Source organism: Lichenostomus cassidix, chromosome 4 (assembly GCF_008360975.1).
Source record: "Lichenostomus cassidix isolate B80296 chromosome 4, HeHo_3.0, whole genome shotgun sequence".
NCBI classification, from domain to species: Eukaryota; Metazoa; Chordata; class Aves; order Passeriformes; family Meliphagidae; genus Lichenostomus; species Lichenostomus cassidix.
This window is the reverse complement of record NC_139484.1, coordinates 50,626,347-50,642,496: the sequence shown is the minus strand read 5'-3', so window position 1 is coordinate 50,642,496 and position 16,150 is coordinate 50,626,347.

Here is a 16,150-nt window from a genome sequence, read left to right as displayed (position 1 = left end):
AGCACACATTTACTGCAGAATTTGATTTATACAATTATGTTGGTTTCAATGTCAAAATAATCTTCTTTTATTCAATTATGTCTCAACAGCCCAGCTCAATACAATCTTTGCAAAAACATGACAGTTAACTTGCCACATCTACCTCCTAGGTTTTCAGAGATAAATGGTTTCCATATTTATCGGAATTCCAAATTTATCGGAAGAGAGACATTGTATCTTGTGCTATTTTCTTCTCAGGTTTATTAGCAGAAGACAAATGGTACAGACAAGGAGAGGAAGTGTAAGATGTGATTGTAATTTCTGTGCAGTGGCAATGAAAAGCCTGTGGAAGAACAGAATATATAACATTATGTAGCAATGGGAAGCTTCTTTCCACTCAGAGAATGAAAGAGAAAGAGAAAAGTAGTTTGGGTAAAGGACAAGAAAAGCAGTTGACTCACTTTTCCTGTTACCCAGTTATTAAGATCCAGTTATTGAGAGATGCCTCTGCCCAAATTAAGGTGCAAGCAGGACCATATGCCGAAGGCAATAGTACAGATTTTATTTAACAGTAAATGTGGTTTGGAGACAGACAGAAAGAAATAGAAAAAAGAGAGGAGTGGGGAGAGAAAGAAAGTGAGAGAGAGAGACAGGTGAAATAGAAGGATATCACCACTCATGGATCCAGATGACATCCTGTGGGTCCTCTTTACCCTGGGCTTCTCAGTGGTGAGGGTCCCAAAGTCATTCAAAACTTTTCACTATTCATAAATTTTAGCAAGCAAACAGACATTCTTGGCTTTTCACATCACTTCTTAATAACATGAGCAATAAATGCTAGAACGTAAGACAATAGATATTAAATGTGATTCAATAGCTCTATAAAGTCTAACAAAATTAGGCTAAATCCATTGTTCATCAATATACACAAATTAGGATAATATCCAAACTCTGCTCTGACAGATGTCATTAACATTAGTGTATTTCTTAGCAAAATTCTACAAATGCAGAAAAAGGTAGGCAAACTGCAACCTACACATAATAATTATTACTTATTTGATTATATTAAGATTTTTTCCCCTAAGTCATGTGTGAATAGTTCAACAAATGAAAGCCTACTAGTAATATTTCTGGGATAACAAAGACTTTTTCATGGAATACACTATTTTTTCAAGAGACTCTAAAGGAAAATCTTCATAAATAAAAGAATAGATCATGCATTTTTTGTACTTGTATTTCCCCTGCCATTGCTGAATTATGGGCAAGATCCTTGTGTGCAGATCTTTAAGATGTATTCTTAGAAAATATTTTATCAAGACCTGTGTATTAACAGCTAATCCAGTTTATATCTTGCTTCTTTTAGAAAATATTACACCTCAGAAAAAGCAGGTTGAATGCAGAGACCCAAAGACATTCATAATATGTAAGGCAGTGTAATTGAGGTGTCCTAAAAACAAGGAGAAAAAAAATTATGTTTATCCTAAAAGGCGATTTTTATGATGCTCAAGCAAACAGTGCTCACAAACACCTAATCCAAATTGAGGCAACGTATCACCTGGTTTTTAATTATTTTTAGACTTGACTGTATCCTTTCTAAAGGCATTAGTAGCATTACTTTCAAATGACAGTAAAAAAACCCCAGAATGAATAGATTATACTGCTCAAATAAAGCAGAAATCAGTGTACATCGTGATGGGAGAATCAGGTCTTATATGATCTTTCAGATGGACTGAAACTTCAAAAAAAACTGTTAATAATTAGGCATCCTCTTGTCAAATATGCTATTTTCATTTTAGTGGATTGTGGGGTTTTTTACATTATGTGATTATTTAGATGTTTATTTGGTACCTCCATTGCAATGGAAATATGCTTAGAGCTACACTGAATTATTTTGCTATCTTTGCTGTTTATTTTACTGGATCTTTTAATTTTTTTAGATTTTAATGTACAATAGAGGAAAACAATTTGAGAAAATTCTTGTTATGTTGATAAAGGAGATGAGGGTTTAACAATTTTATAAAACTACTTTGTGCAGACAGTTTCACCTGTCTTCCCAGTCAACAAGTGTGTTGATGATGGTTTAGAATGAGAGAATGAGCAAAATATATTCTCCTTTACTTAGAACACCATTTTTGAGGGAAAAAATTCAACACTGCTGTTCATATTTTAGTTTTTTTAATCAAAACAAAAAATCAAGGTACTGAAAAAAAAGTAAAGGACAAAAAGTTTCAAATAGCATATACATTACTAGCCCAAAATCCCATGAAAACTTATTTGTGAGAATTTTGTCCAATAGCTGGGTGTATCCACCTCTGCCACTTAATCCTGGAACCTCATCTCTCTTGTTCTGATATTGTTCCTTTTACCAGCATAAAACATAGCATAGCATAGCATAACATAACCTCTTCTCCAACATAATTTCTTATCCAGGGCTTTGCTGGAAGGTGCTACGCCTTCATTGGAGCAATGACACTTTGATAAAGCACTAGGGCAATACATCATCAAGGAGCTCCATAGGGTGATGTATTAGTGTAATACATCAAAATGCCACTGCTCTTGAGAGGTTTGATCCTGCTTCTCTTGAAGTCTGCAGATTATTAGCATTGAATAAAATGAAAAGAAGGGTCAGGACCATAAGCACACAAAATTATTTTTATATTCTTATCTTTCCAGCTTTTAAAAATATTTTGAACTGCCACATATAGTATCTTAATTTAGCATTTTAATCAAGGTTTGCATTATATGATTTAAGAAAGACATAGTAGACTATGAAATCTGTACTTATTGTTCTTCCCAATCATAATCACTTCAGATTTATAGGATAATAAAGGGAGAGGATTTTGAGTTTGTATGGCTTTCACTGTGAGATTCAGTTTGTTACAGTGGGAATAAAACCTTAAGCACTGGCAATGTAAAAAGTATTTGTTGAAAATTCCCTAACTATCTGGGACTATAACAACAACAATAATGGACTAGGCCAAAGATCACACATATCAGCAGTATCCTGCCCCTGACAATGCCTAAATGCCCCTTCTTAAAAAGAGTGAGAAAAAAATAACTTAAACCCAGAATAACCATGTTGTTTTACCCAGTGTTTGCACACTCAAGCTCTTTTCTATCCCTCTGTCATGTTCATGCTCAGCTTCATAGAATACTTTCTATCTACCCTTTTATAACCTCCTGAGACCTAGCAAACCACCCTGAGGCAGCTCATAGCGTTTTATGAAAAGCTTTGAGATGAGCGGGAAATCGAGATTATTGCTGAATGACAGATAATAAACTTCATAAACTTCTCTGACATTTTTGGAGCATCTTTCCCTAGACATGTCACCCTAAAAATTAGTTGCCAAATATGTTTGCATCATGATATTTTCTAATTTTGAGTTCTGGAACTTCCTTCTTCCTGTAAAGAAAGAGAAAAGGTTTATTTTTCTTTGGGCTGAATATAAGAGGCTCAGAGTATTTCAACTGGTGTAAGTACACAGTCCTTAGTGTCATAAAAAGCCCCACATATTCACATATACATTTTTCCTGATGTAAAAAATAATTCTGGATTGTGGTGTAATAGGTTCTAACAAGTCAAATTCATCCACCCTAGTCAGTAGAATTTGAAGGCTTTCTGTGATTCAAGCCCTTGCCAAGACATTGAGCTATATTTCAAATATGAGTTTTTAAATAAGAGATGCATTTTTCAAAAATAGCACACATGCATGAGGCACAATGATAAATACATATATTATAATATTATATAATTACATATTATATAAGCAACCGTGGCACATGACTAATCTCTGGTGTCCTTGGTGTACCTCTACATTAAGTAAGAGACATAAAAACCTTTTAGCAGCAACTATCTTCTAAACAATACTGCAAAACTTATGTCAGGATGGACTTCGCTATTTTTTCCAGTTTATGTAGTAATGAAAACCTAAGAAAACAAACATTTTGCAAAAGGTTCCTCTGTTAGGATTTTGAAACCTGGAAGATACTATGACATTATGAAAATAATTACAGTTGAATGTATTAACACCTGAAGTTCGGTATTCAGTTTCTGTTTCTGTAGCAGCAGATTTCTCTAAACAGTTTAATTGCCACAGACATTAAGACAAAGCAAAAACAAAGATGGAAATATGAAATCTACTGAAGTGAAATTCAGAGAATTTTTGAAACTTTAATCTTTAGTCATCAAAAAAGTCCTTGAAAATGTAGTCATATATAAACTGATGGAACATTTATTAAAAGTCTTTGAGAAAGTGGTGTCTTAATTTGTGGTTTCCTGGGTACTTTCAAGTCTCAAAGTTTGGCTTTTGTTTTTTTTTTAATGACAAACTGCAATAAATATGCTTTAATATGCTTGCTGTTTTTTCCTTTTTTTTTTTTTTGAAACACACTGAAGAGAAGTTACCTTTATAAATATTAAAGCAGTCTACTTTTTTACTCTTTGGGTACTGAAACTGTAGAACTGAAAAATATGCTTTTCCTAAGTTTGTAATGAGATACCATAAAATAAAAGGTTACTTCATCATTTCAATAGCTGAGTCACAACATTCTCTAAATACTGTGAAGAGGAACTCTGGTTAATGGGAAGATTCAGTACATATGACAGTGTGTTCTTTCTAAACCAGAGAGGAGCAATAGCAATGATTGAAAAAGGAAATTTTGTATTACTACCTCATGGTGCTGGTTACTTTCATAATGAGTCTTTTGAAGACCATTCATCAATGGAAAATTACAGTAAAAAAATAAGATATAGAGAAGTCCAATTACTGGCAACAAGTTGTAATGGAAAATTAATAGAAATTGTGCAGTTTTGAGAGGGAATAAGAATTAAAAGAAAGATTAAGTAATTCATCTTTCTTTGAGAATTTACCTCCAATAAATTTAGTTTTTAGGAGACTGGAAGAAAAATAACCTCTTAAATTTCACTTAAAAAATACAGCTGTGACATAGGTTGCTTCTGGATTTTGAAAGAGAGCAATGGAAATTGAATATAAAACTCAAAGATAGTTCAGAGATTTTGAGGTTGTAAAACCTGAAACCTGTTTAACAAAAATTGAACTTCTAAACAGATGTAGTTAAATCTGTAGATAACCTGAAGGTTATCCTGTCCAAATTAATTGGTGTAGTCACTCAAGGATCTTTATCAGTGCAGCTGCACCATTAAAATCTGAATATAGGATAAAATAATAGGTTTCTTAGCCTTAAATATCAATTTTACAGACTCAAAATTCATGGCCAACAAACAGAAATAATAGAAATTACAAGATGTAGACAAATTTATTTACAGAGTTGGAGGGGAGCAAAACCTCCTGAGAATGAAAAACCAATTGAGTGCTGCAGGAGAAATAGGCAACACAGAGCAATGATATTACTTAAGCAAAAGAGTAGCACAAGCTCTTTCTTCACTGTCTCTCAATAGCAGAATGTTAAAATAGCAACCACCAAAAAGGAAATTTGTATGGAAAAAAGAAATGTCTACAGAGTGGTACATTTGGTCATTGTGGAGAACAGCAGAGGAACTGGGGGAGTTTCACAATTTTTAACAACAACCTAGAGAAAAGGGATTCTCAAAAGCTTTGAATCCATGCCAGTACTTTTAACATATTACCTCTTGCAACTGGCTAAAATTTATACTATAATGAAATAAGAGTTTTCTTAATTGTAGGGATTTTTAAAGGGCAAATGACTTTTAATCTTGCACTGAAGTCAGGGGGAGTTTTAGCATCGTTAGGAGTGAAAATACAATGAGGGCACAATAAAGTCTTAATGGTCTACTCTGAGTTTAAAAATGATCAAATAGAACTTTAATGAGAATAATTAAAGAAAAGTTTACGCCAGACTAGAATGCTGCTTATATGCATGCATGAAGTTTCCAGTAATAAATAATTAAATATGTATAATACATATATTTTATATGAAAGTATACTTCACTTAAAGAATTAATTACTAGAGTAATAAAAAACATACAAAAATGTAAGAGTCAAATTGTAAATATTATGTTCTTTCCATTTTATCTGAGCAAGAAAAAAGAAACCAAAACTAGACAATCAACAAGCCTTTCAGGAAGCAGGTGTTACAACTCATCCACCACAAAGCAGGGTAATTGATGTTCATGTTAACAGATCCATTAGAGCACATTTTGGTGAAAAGATACAGAATTACCTCTGTGTGTGTATATACATATAGCAGGTTTCCAAAAGAAAGGATGCGTGTAGCCATTTTGCCTATTATCTATAGAAATATAACAATATAAAATTAAAACATACCACTTAAGAATATATATATAAGGAAAAGAAAGAAAAAGAAAGAAAGGTTATGAAAAGATAGCAAAGAGGAAAGATGTCATCACCCATTAATCTAGCAATAGGACTTGATTGTTGCAATTTTGAGGTCTGGTGGTTGAAGTGATGGTTGCACACTTGATGCAGCAGGGGTGGGGAGAATCCCCAAAACAAAAGGATTAGTGGGTTAATGTCCTTTCAGGTTCAGGAGGGAATGCCCAAGTACCTTCTCTGGGATAGTTTCACACTGTCAGAAGCAATACCGTGGGTCATGTTCAGTCCTTTGGTGGAAGACCCCAGAAACGAGTCTGGGGCCAGTTTGGGGATCTTTACTAATCCTTCTAACACATGACAGCTGTTTTGCATGCTGGTGTAGTTGAGCCAGTTGTGCCTCATCAGAAGGGATGAATACCTTCAGGTTTAAGTGTGAATGTCCTGACACCACCCCCTCCCCAGGGTGGGATGAGGAGCTTTGCAGCTGAATCTTATTGAGAGGGCATTGACATGATAAAAAACATCAACCCACCTCAAAGGATCCACTTTTACTGGCCTTTTCCCTAATCTGGCTCAAAGCCGAGCTTGTTGCTAAACAGAGGTCAGTTTATCCTGCTCACCCTCCGCTGTGGGTGCTCATCCCCTTTGCACCTGGGCTGTTCTTCTGCAGATCAGAGATTTTACCACCACACACTCAAAAACTCTTTCTCTCTCTACCCTCTTCTTTTGTAAATGGCTGACTGAGTTATTAACCTTTAACCTTTCTGTCTCTCGAAGTGGGGGAAAATAACTTGAAAAAAGAGATCCATATAAAAGTACTACAATCAATTCCAAATCTAATCAGGAACAACCTATTTCTATGTGTATTGTCCTACATTTCATGGCACAAAAAAAAAAAAAAAGGAAGAAAAACTTCTTTTGGCACCTTTGTAGTTTTACTTTCTCATTCTGTACCTAATAAGTGTAAAAGTATGTTGCCAAATTTCATGAAATCTTGATTCATTTTATGAAATTCTCACAAAATGCCTTGATTGGCACTCTTAGTCTGTGCATTCTTGAATATACTGAATTGAAATTACTGAGAGTAATTGTTCCTGTCAATCAAAGGCAGCAGGTTTGGTCTCCCTGAGGCCAGTTGAGCACAGGTGAAGATAAATGCCTCAGAAATATATAGTAGGAAGAATTTTAAAACAATATAGCACTATTTAAACTGCAGTTATGTAGATGACTTGGGAGCAGAAACTGAGTTAAGAAAACAATCAAGAGTTTAATAAGTAGAAAGAACAAAAAACAGTAAAAAAACCCATTATTTTAGCAGTGACTAAAAGATTGGATGGGGGTGTTAAAACTTCAGGTTTTCAGAAGCAGTAGTAGCATCTTTTAGTTCTATTTTTATATATCAGTGGGAAATGCTTTTTCTGAAAATTTTCTATACTATTTTAATATGAATTTATGTAGCATAGGGATGAGTCTGCATGTTTCATTAAAAATAATTTATATAAACTTTACAGTTCAGTGTCAGAACTTAGTAGTTATGTAATAGTAGCTCGTCAACTGCAGTCTTGGCTGGGAAAAGCACAATGTATTATTTGGTTCTGGCTTTTCACTTTGAGTCAGTGAACTTCCTGATGTCAGTATCTGTGGCTAGCACAGGTCTTTCTCGTGAGAACATTCTGCTGTGTTTTATAAACAAAGATAAATTCTGGATGTTTTTCAAACAGTGTCCCAAGACTTGGACAGTTCAGGCCTGGCCAATCAGGCCTAGGGGGAGGTTTCTGGCTGACCAATCTGGGCGACCTCTGAAAAGTCTATATATATATGGAAATCAAAATAATAAACGCCTTTTCTTGCTACACTGAGAACTGGAATCCTTCTCTCTGCTAGCGGCTCAACAGCGACAAGTATCTATTCCTCAGCTTAACTGAAATCATAGAATCATGAAAGAACTTAGAATATTTCTTTCTTCAGACAGGCATGCTCAGTGATCAGATCCAAAATATAACCGCACATTAGCCACAGTATAAAAAATTAACTCTATTACAACCAAACCCAGCACATTCAGTGATCAGATCTTTCAGAAATGGTAATTTCATTTACTGTTTCAGTGCAATGATAGCACACTGGGATCCCCACAGAAGACTTTGTATTTAAGGAGTCAATTATCGTGATCAGTCTATGAATGCTCTGCTAGGGCTGTACTTAGGGCATGAGAAATCTGTATCTTACTAATACAACTGCTAGCTTATAATATCTTTGGGAAGAGTAAGCTGCATGTGGATCAAGGCATTGATCTTGAGTGGGAGACCACTGTACAAAGAGTTGCTGAGGCATACAGTATTTAATCACAGTGATTAGTCCCAAGGCTGTGCTGTGCTGCACATTCAGTATGGCCTTTGGCTGCACAGATCACTTGGTCACAGGACAACCTCAGACAGCTTGGAGGAACAAAGGAGCCTGTAAGAGAGCTCCCACTTGGTACTGGCAATTATGCCACCTGTGTGGCCTTGCCTTTATCTAAAAGTGAGACCAGCCTTCAGGAATGGAATTTTTTTCCTTTTAAGTAAATTCTATAATAGCTGGACCAAATAGTGACTGAACAGAAGGACCTTTTCCCCCTGCACCAGTCCTGTACAATGTGCCATTGCATCTAATTAAGGTGCATCCAGTGTGGCACAAAATTGGGGTTTCCACTACCTGAAGAAAGATTTACTTGCTATCTATACTCTTCCTTTTATTCTATCTTATTTAAACAGCCATTTTATGAAATAATTTTTTGTTGGAACTTTCTTAGGATCCAGGAAGAAACCCTGCACTGTCTCTCTCCCCTGCTTCCCACTCCCACTGCAGAACTTCTGTTCCCAACAAAAGCAAAAATAAAATTATAAATATCTTTCAAGATTCTTTTTAACAATAATTCACATACTATATTAAGATAATACAGCTTGTAGACCAAAAATTCATCAAAACAGTCATAATCTTGCTAATACTGCATGAAGCTATTCTGCAAGACATCTTTCTAGTCATGGCTGATAAAGGTTAGGAACCATTTCTTCTCCCCTAAAAAGTCTTTTCATGTACCGGTCACCAAAACCCAGGAAATAAACTCTCCAACCAGTTCATTAGGTTAGAAAGCCAACATTGTTTTATTGCAGCATTGGATGCACAGGGAATTACTCCACCTAATATGCACACCCAGCAGCCTAACAAATCAGGTTATGTTCATGAAGCTAATACCTATTCATTACATTTCCTGCATTCAATATCTATATATGCTAATGATTTCTGTACACTTTTTTGGATTTGAATAGGGGTCTTTTGAGGGTCTCTGGTGATCATTTGGGGAACATTCCCATTCCCCAACTGTTTTTTTTTATTGTACTGAATCTTCTATTATCTTTTCTCATTCACATTATCCCAAATATGTGGTCAGGTCATTATATACTTATCATCTTTGGTCTGGCACAACATTTTATTTTTAAAAGTAAGACATCTGCTAGAACATATTAATCACTGTTATAGGTAAATAGAAAAATACTTGCTGGTACAGATGTAGGGAGTTAACACAAAACTACAGTAATCTCTGGCATTTGTAGTAAGCACTTTATGGTACAAAACTAAACATTAATCACATATATAGAGATCAAACACTATTATGCTAAAGTTAAAAGAATTTTACAATATCTTCCCCTAGTGCTGCATAGACTTTTTTATTTTAAAAGAAATATTACTTGTTTGGTAACATACCTATCTTCTTATGCTTCAGCCACATTAAAAAAAATAAATCTATGAACATCCAGACTTTACAAATAAAACTCTTCAAAGTATGTCCCATCAAACTGTCTTTTTTTCTGAGATTCATCCATACACCTTTTAAAAGCAATATATACTGAGTATGTTTATCCTTAGCTTTTGTTAGGGGACATTCTCTACAGAAAATTTTTTGAGAGGCTGGCATTTTTGGTAACCTTATGAGGTGGATTTGAGATCTTCATAATCTCAGGAGTACATATCTGTTGCATATTAAAATGTTCTAACTGCAGTTTCAGAAAGGCTTTATCCTGCCTGAAGCACTGTTCTGTGAGCAAAGGATAGGATATTCAAACACGTCCTTAGCATATGCTGTTGTAAGTGCTTGTCATAGTTTTTTGACTGAACAGAACATAAAAAGAATGTTTCCAAAGTCGATGGAGATTTTTTTCACAAACCTTTCACTATTGGAAGATGTTTTTTATGTAGCAGAGAAAATAGCAAATGGAAATGTCATATTTAAATACGTTGATAAATTGTGAACACTGTGAATGCTTCCATTTATGTATGTTTCTCATGGCCAGCTTGCTTTGATTAAACTGTGTACCACAAAGAACCAAGTTAAATAATATATGCTTGGAATTTAAAGCAAGAACTTTTAAACACTACAGACTAGCAAAGACTACTGCTGATTTCTTTCCCCCAGAAGGTTTCTCACACTTGCCACATAAAACCCTTAAGACTTCTGAGGTTTTTTATTGGCACTTTAGTGTCATCTGCCTCACAATCCATCCAGTCTCTCCTCAATAGACCTCCAAGAATTCAACTCACTTTTTTTTTTTTTTAAATGGATCACTAAAAATATATTATGCTGTCTTTTAAACAAGTATCTATAATACAGTCTGAAATTATTTCCATAAAGAGAAGAAAAAAAAATAGCTGAAGGTCTATGTAAATATCTGAATTCCTACCTATAGAAATAATTCATGTGTCCAAAGAATTTAGCTCTACCTCAGCTGATCCAATAAGCACATCATGATGACAATCCAAGATTTCAGTACAGTCCTATTGCTTAGGGTACCTGAAGGTTCTAAAACACCTCAAAACCAGTTTAAAAATATGTGGTTCATAAAGCTTCCTGTAATGTCAGTCACAGAACTGCCTATATTTAGAGAGTGTCTGATAGTGTGAATACATTTGAGTCATTCAATAAGCACTAAATTTGAAAACTATGTATGTAATCTTATCAGAAGACTATATGTGAATAACATTAAGTTCCACAGGAATTCTGCAGTCAGAATTGTTTTCTGACTTTCTAGATTTTGGGGTTGTTTGTTTGTTTGTTTTGACACATAATAAATTCCAAGCTTGTTTTTAGATTAAAAGAACAGCAAGAACTAAAATGTAATATAATACTGTTAACACAAGAACACATAACAAGTTACTAACCTGAACAAAATCATCAGCAGCAAAAAAATCAATGAAAATTTACCTTGCATTTGTAGTTAATTGGTAATGAACAATTTAGCTTCATAACTACAATGTACAAATAATCTATTTGATTTACTTTTCAATTTAAATAATGCAGCTAGGCATAAAATCTTGTTTGGAATATTGATGTTAGAATGAATTAAGTGTAAGGTGAGGTAGAAAGACTGGCAAAACTTCTTCCTGTTTCTAAAAGCATTGCTAGTCTCTAGTAGCACTTTTTGATTTGCAAAACCAAATGAAATATATGCATAAATATTATTTCAGGGTGTTTGCACAATATAATAAATTGCTATGGTATACCCCTGGAGACAACAAAAATTGCAAACTGGCAGAACAGAGAATACAAGATTAACATTATACATAAAAATTGTTATTCTGGAAAGCTTTGAAAGAGCCTGAGCAACTCTTTAAACCCAGTTTTACTTTTTCAATAGTATCCACTATTAGGAAATGCTGACCACTGATTCAATAACACTGAAGGGAAAATGATCAAAAATTTTCAAAAGTTAGGTTAAATTCATTAACCTAAACCAAATTGATTTTGTTTTCAGGTTCTCATTTGATAAGCGTTTGATAAGAAATGGAGATCCTATGAGAGACAAAAAAATTCACTTTCAGGTAAATGAGGTTTTGGCATTTAAGCATACTGACTTCTTAAAATCAAGTAATATACCTTTATATCTAGGTGATACTGCAACTGAAATCATGAGACCACAGTTTGATGATTTGAGAACAAAGCTCTGAATTACAAAATCAGATGATTCTAAAAGCAATATGAGCTAATAAATCAGTATATTTGATTCTGCATAATCCCATACTTGGTATTACCCATCCTTTGGGAAGTGGTGTTTCCACCACAGAAGTCAGTAGTAAGAAATAGCATTTAGAGGGGCTTACAAAATGTTAGCATTTCTTCCAGAAACAAACTCTATATAAAATGTCTCAAGCTATAAAGACATTTAGCCTATGAGAAAAAGTGCATGTATACATCTCCATGTCCACAGTCCTTTGAGAGGACTACTTTCCCCTGATATTAAAAATTAAAGGACTCAGAAAATTTGTAAGTATTTTAAGATTTCCTTAAAATACTTGGAGAGAGTAGTTTGAATCAGGCATCAGACATTGTGGTCCAGAAACATGTTTTTCCTGATGATTTTTCAAGGTAACAGGTAAATAATATACTCTGTGCAGTTATTGCAGGTACTTTTCTTCCTTTATTTTTGTATGATGAGAAACTGAAAGTCTGGACTAAATCAGGAGACATTCATAACCTGCAAAATAAGTTCAATGCATCAGCTAAAATGACAGCTTACAGCTTTCCACCTACACTGTAATTTCAAATGGTATCAGAATGAACTTAATTTCAAGAGCAAAGATGCATATAATGAAAGATTTCCTTCTGTTAGAAGTGATCATTAGTAATGATGTATGGATCTTCATCTTGTATAACATTCTTCTATTTAAAATTAGGCCTGCATATATCTTTTGAGCTATGAAATAATTAGTTTCCTTTGTGTCAGTTGTAATGATTCAAAACTGGTAAGCTCCTGACTCAGTCAGTGATACGACATCACACATTCAAATTTTACAAAAGGAGCCCAAGATATCTGTACCATAATGCCCAGAATCCTAAAACTATAGTTGTGCATGTTTTCAAGTTCATACGTTTTTACCAGTTAAATAACTGATAGAGGAACAGTTATTATAAAAGTGTGATCTCAGGACTATAGATGCCATATTGCTCCAAACTACTATTCTTGTCTGAGGTGGTGATACTTAGTAGTCTGAATAATATTCTAAGGCTTTTAAACTGAGGAAGATAAATTTCATAAATTATTTGCACACAGAAATAAATAAAAAACAGTTCTTCAGTAATTTATCCAATTTCAATGAAATAAATGCCATGTCTATCATGCAGTGACACATGTTGCCTCTGAAGAGCCTGTTGGCTGTAATTCTTTGAATGACATAATCTAATTGTTCTGATGAGGAAAACAGATGACTGGAATCATAGTTCAAATTCCATCACTGTTAATATACTGACTTCGAAAATTCTATTTCTCTAACAGTGAAGCTGTTTGATACTGGAGTGCTCTTGTGTCCCTCTTTCAAAATCTGTCAAATTTTGTTCATGAGAGGCTATGAATCTGAAGTAAGAGGGATGGTGATAAGAAGGGACAAAGGTAGTTTTCAATGTCATTGTGGGTTTCAGCATCAAATTTCTTAAAATATCTTGATGGTGGAAAACAAGACCTTATGCATTAGTTGTATATGTCTAGGTGCAAATTACTTATGTCCATGTGTGTTGACATGCCTGTTATTTCCAACAGACTGAAGTTTACATATATATTGCACATATGTAGTAAGCTGAAATTGAATGATTTTTTCTCTAGAAGTATTTTTTGCATGCAAAGTACTATTATTACTATTAGTAACTAAGCAGATATTTTCTTACAAACCATAGATAAAACACATTAAAGAAACTGATTTTCATGTGTCTTTAAGGGAAACATCTGATTCTTCAATTTAATAAATGTTTAACACTATGACTTCAAGATTATGAGTGAATACACACTAGAGCAAAAGTGGCTGGAAAGAGGTCCAACAGAAAATGACCTGGAGGTGATGGTTGACAGCCAGCTGAGCACGAGCCAGTGGCATCCTGGCCTGTGCCAGCAGCAGTGTGGCCAGCAGGACCAGGGAAGTGATTCTTCACCTGTAGCTGGCACTGGTGACCCACACCTCAAACCCTGTGTCCAGTTCTGGGCCCCTCAATTCAGGAAGGACATTGGGGAGCTGGAGTGGATCCAGAGAAGGGCAATGGAGCTGGTGGAGGGTCTGGAGCATGTCCTATGAAGAGTGGCTGAGAGATCTGGGGTTGCTTAGCCTGGTGAAAAGGAGGCTCAGGGGAGACCTTCTCACTCTCTACAAATACCTGAAAGGAGGCTGTAGCCAAGTGGGGGTTGGTCTTTTCTGACAGGTAACAAGTGACAAGAAGATAGAATATTGTCTTAAGCTGCACCAGCGAAAGTTTGGTTGGACATTAGGAAGAAATTCTTCACAGAAAGAGCGATAAGACATTGGAATGGATTTTCCAGGGAGTTGGTGGAGTCACCATGCCTGGAGGTATTTAAGGAAAGATTAGACATAGCAATTAGTGCCATGGTCTAGTTGACATAGTGATGTTTGGTCATAGGTTGATCTTAGAGGTCTTTTCCAACCTAATTGATTCCGTGATTCTGTAAATAGCGAATGGCTACAAGAAATTTACTTATGTAGATATGGATGTGGAAAAGATCAGTAAGACAAAGTAAGAAAAGTAAAATCTTACAAGGTGAGATATATTTTTAGAATAAAATATAAATATTTCCTCAACTGCAATAGCATAAATCCCAGAAGACAGCTATAAAGATATTTTTAGAATACGAGATACAATGTAATTCCTCTTAAAAATAATGGTCTGGTAATACAAAGATCCCAGAAGAGAGTACTCTGTAAGGATAAAATACAATTATAGCAAGAAATTCATGACACATCTGGTGAAACTTGGAGAACTCTATTATTCTATGTCTTTGTGAAATATCTATTAATAATAAAAAAACTCCAACCAAGAATTAAATACCGTGCATCTATTAAGCTATGCCAGCAAAATGATTCCTAAGAGTGATACAATGTGGACTCAAACCACACATCAGGAATCAACTAGCAGAATAAGTGGGGGTTTGTGCCAAGGAGATTCAAGCAGATGTTTATTCTATGACAACTAACTGAGAAATTACTTGAGCATAAACATAAGGGAACTACATAATGCTTTTATTGATTTTTAAAAGACATTTGGTAGAGTGTGGCAAAGGGATTATTCTGCATCTTGCAGTATTAGTCCTACAAATCTAAGAGCAATTACCTCTGAATTTAATAAGAATACATAAAGCAAAAAGAAAGTTAACAACTCTTCTCTGATTGTTTTCTCCTCAGGTATTCTTTTCACCTCATTTAGTCAACCATATTTTGGGTGCATCTGGGTAGATATCTTAAATAAAATTGCCAGGTCTGATCTCTGCTTTCTAGGCTGCATTAATCCAATAACTGAGCTTTTAGAGACATCTCATCAAATCCTTGAAGAGAGTTTAAAGTTCAGATTAGAGATTAGGAAAAGGTCACAAAATACTGTCTGGACAAAATGAAGCTAGATAGAGAAAACAGTAAATTTGAAGCAGAAACAGATGAGCTAGTTCAAGTTAAAATGCCTACATATGAAAATGTTTAAGAAAAGAAGAGCCTTGACTCAATTGACCCAGCAGTGGGGAAAAAATAGGGAGCCTGTAAGATACATCAAACCCATGATGTATAATGTAACAAAAAAGTTATGCTTGTCATGTGTTAGACCTATGTATATCAATCTGAGAGAGAAGACATTTTACTAGACTAAAAATTAGATACAGAATTCATGTCTTGGGACATTAAACCCTACAGCACCCAAAAAAGTCAATGTACCTGAACCCGTTAGGATGATTAAAACTCAATTCTTCCTACACTTAATAGAGATTCAGAAGACAAGCATTATCTTTTTTTCTCACAGTGCTTTGTATTAAAGAAATTATTATGAGTGAGTATTGCAGAAAAATATTAACATTTTATTCTACTATGAGGATACATGC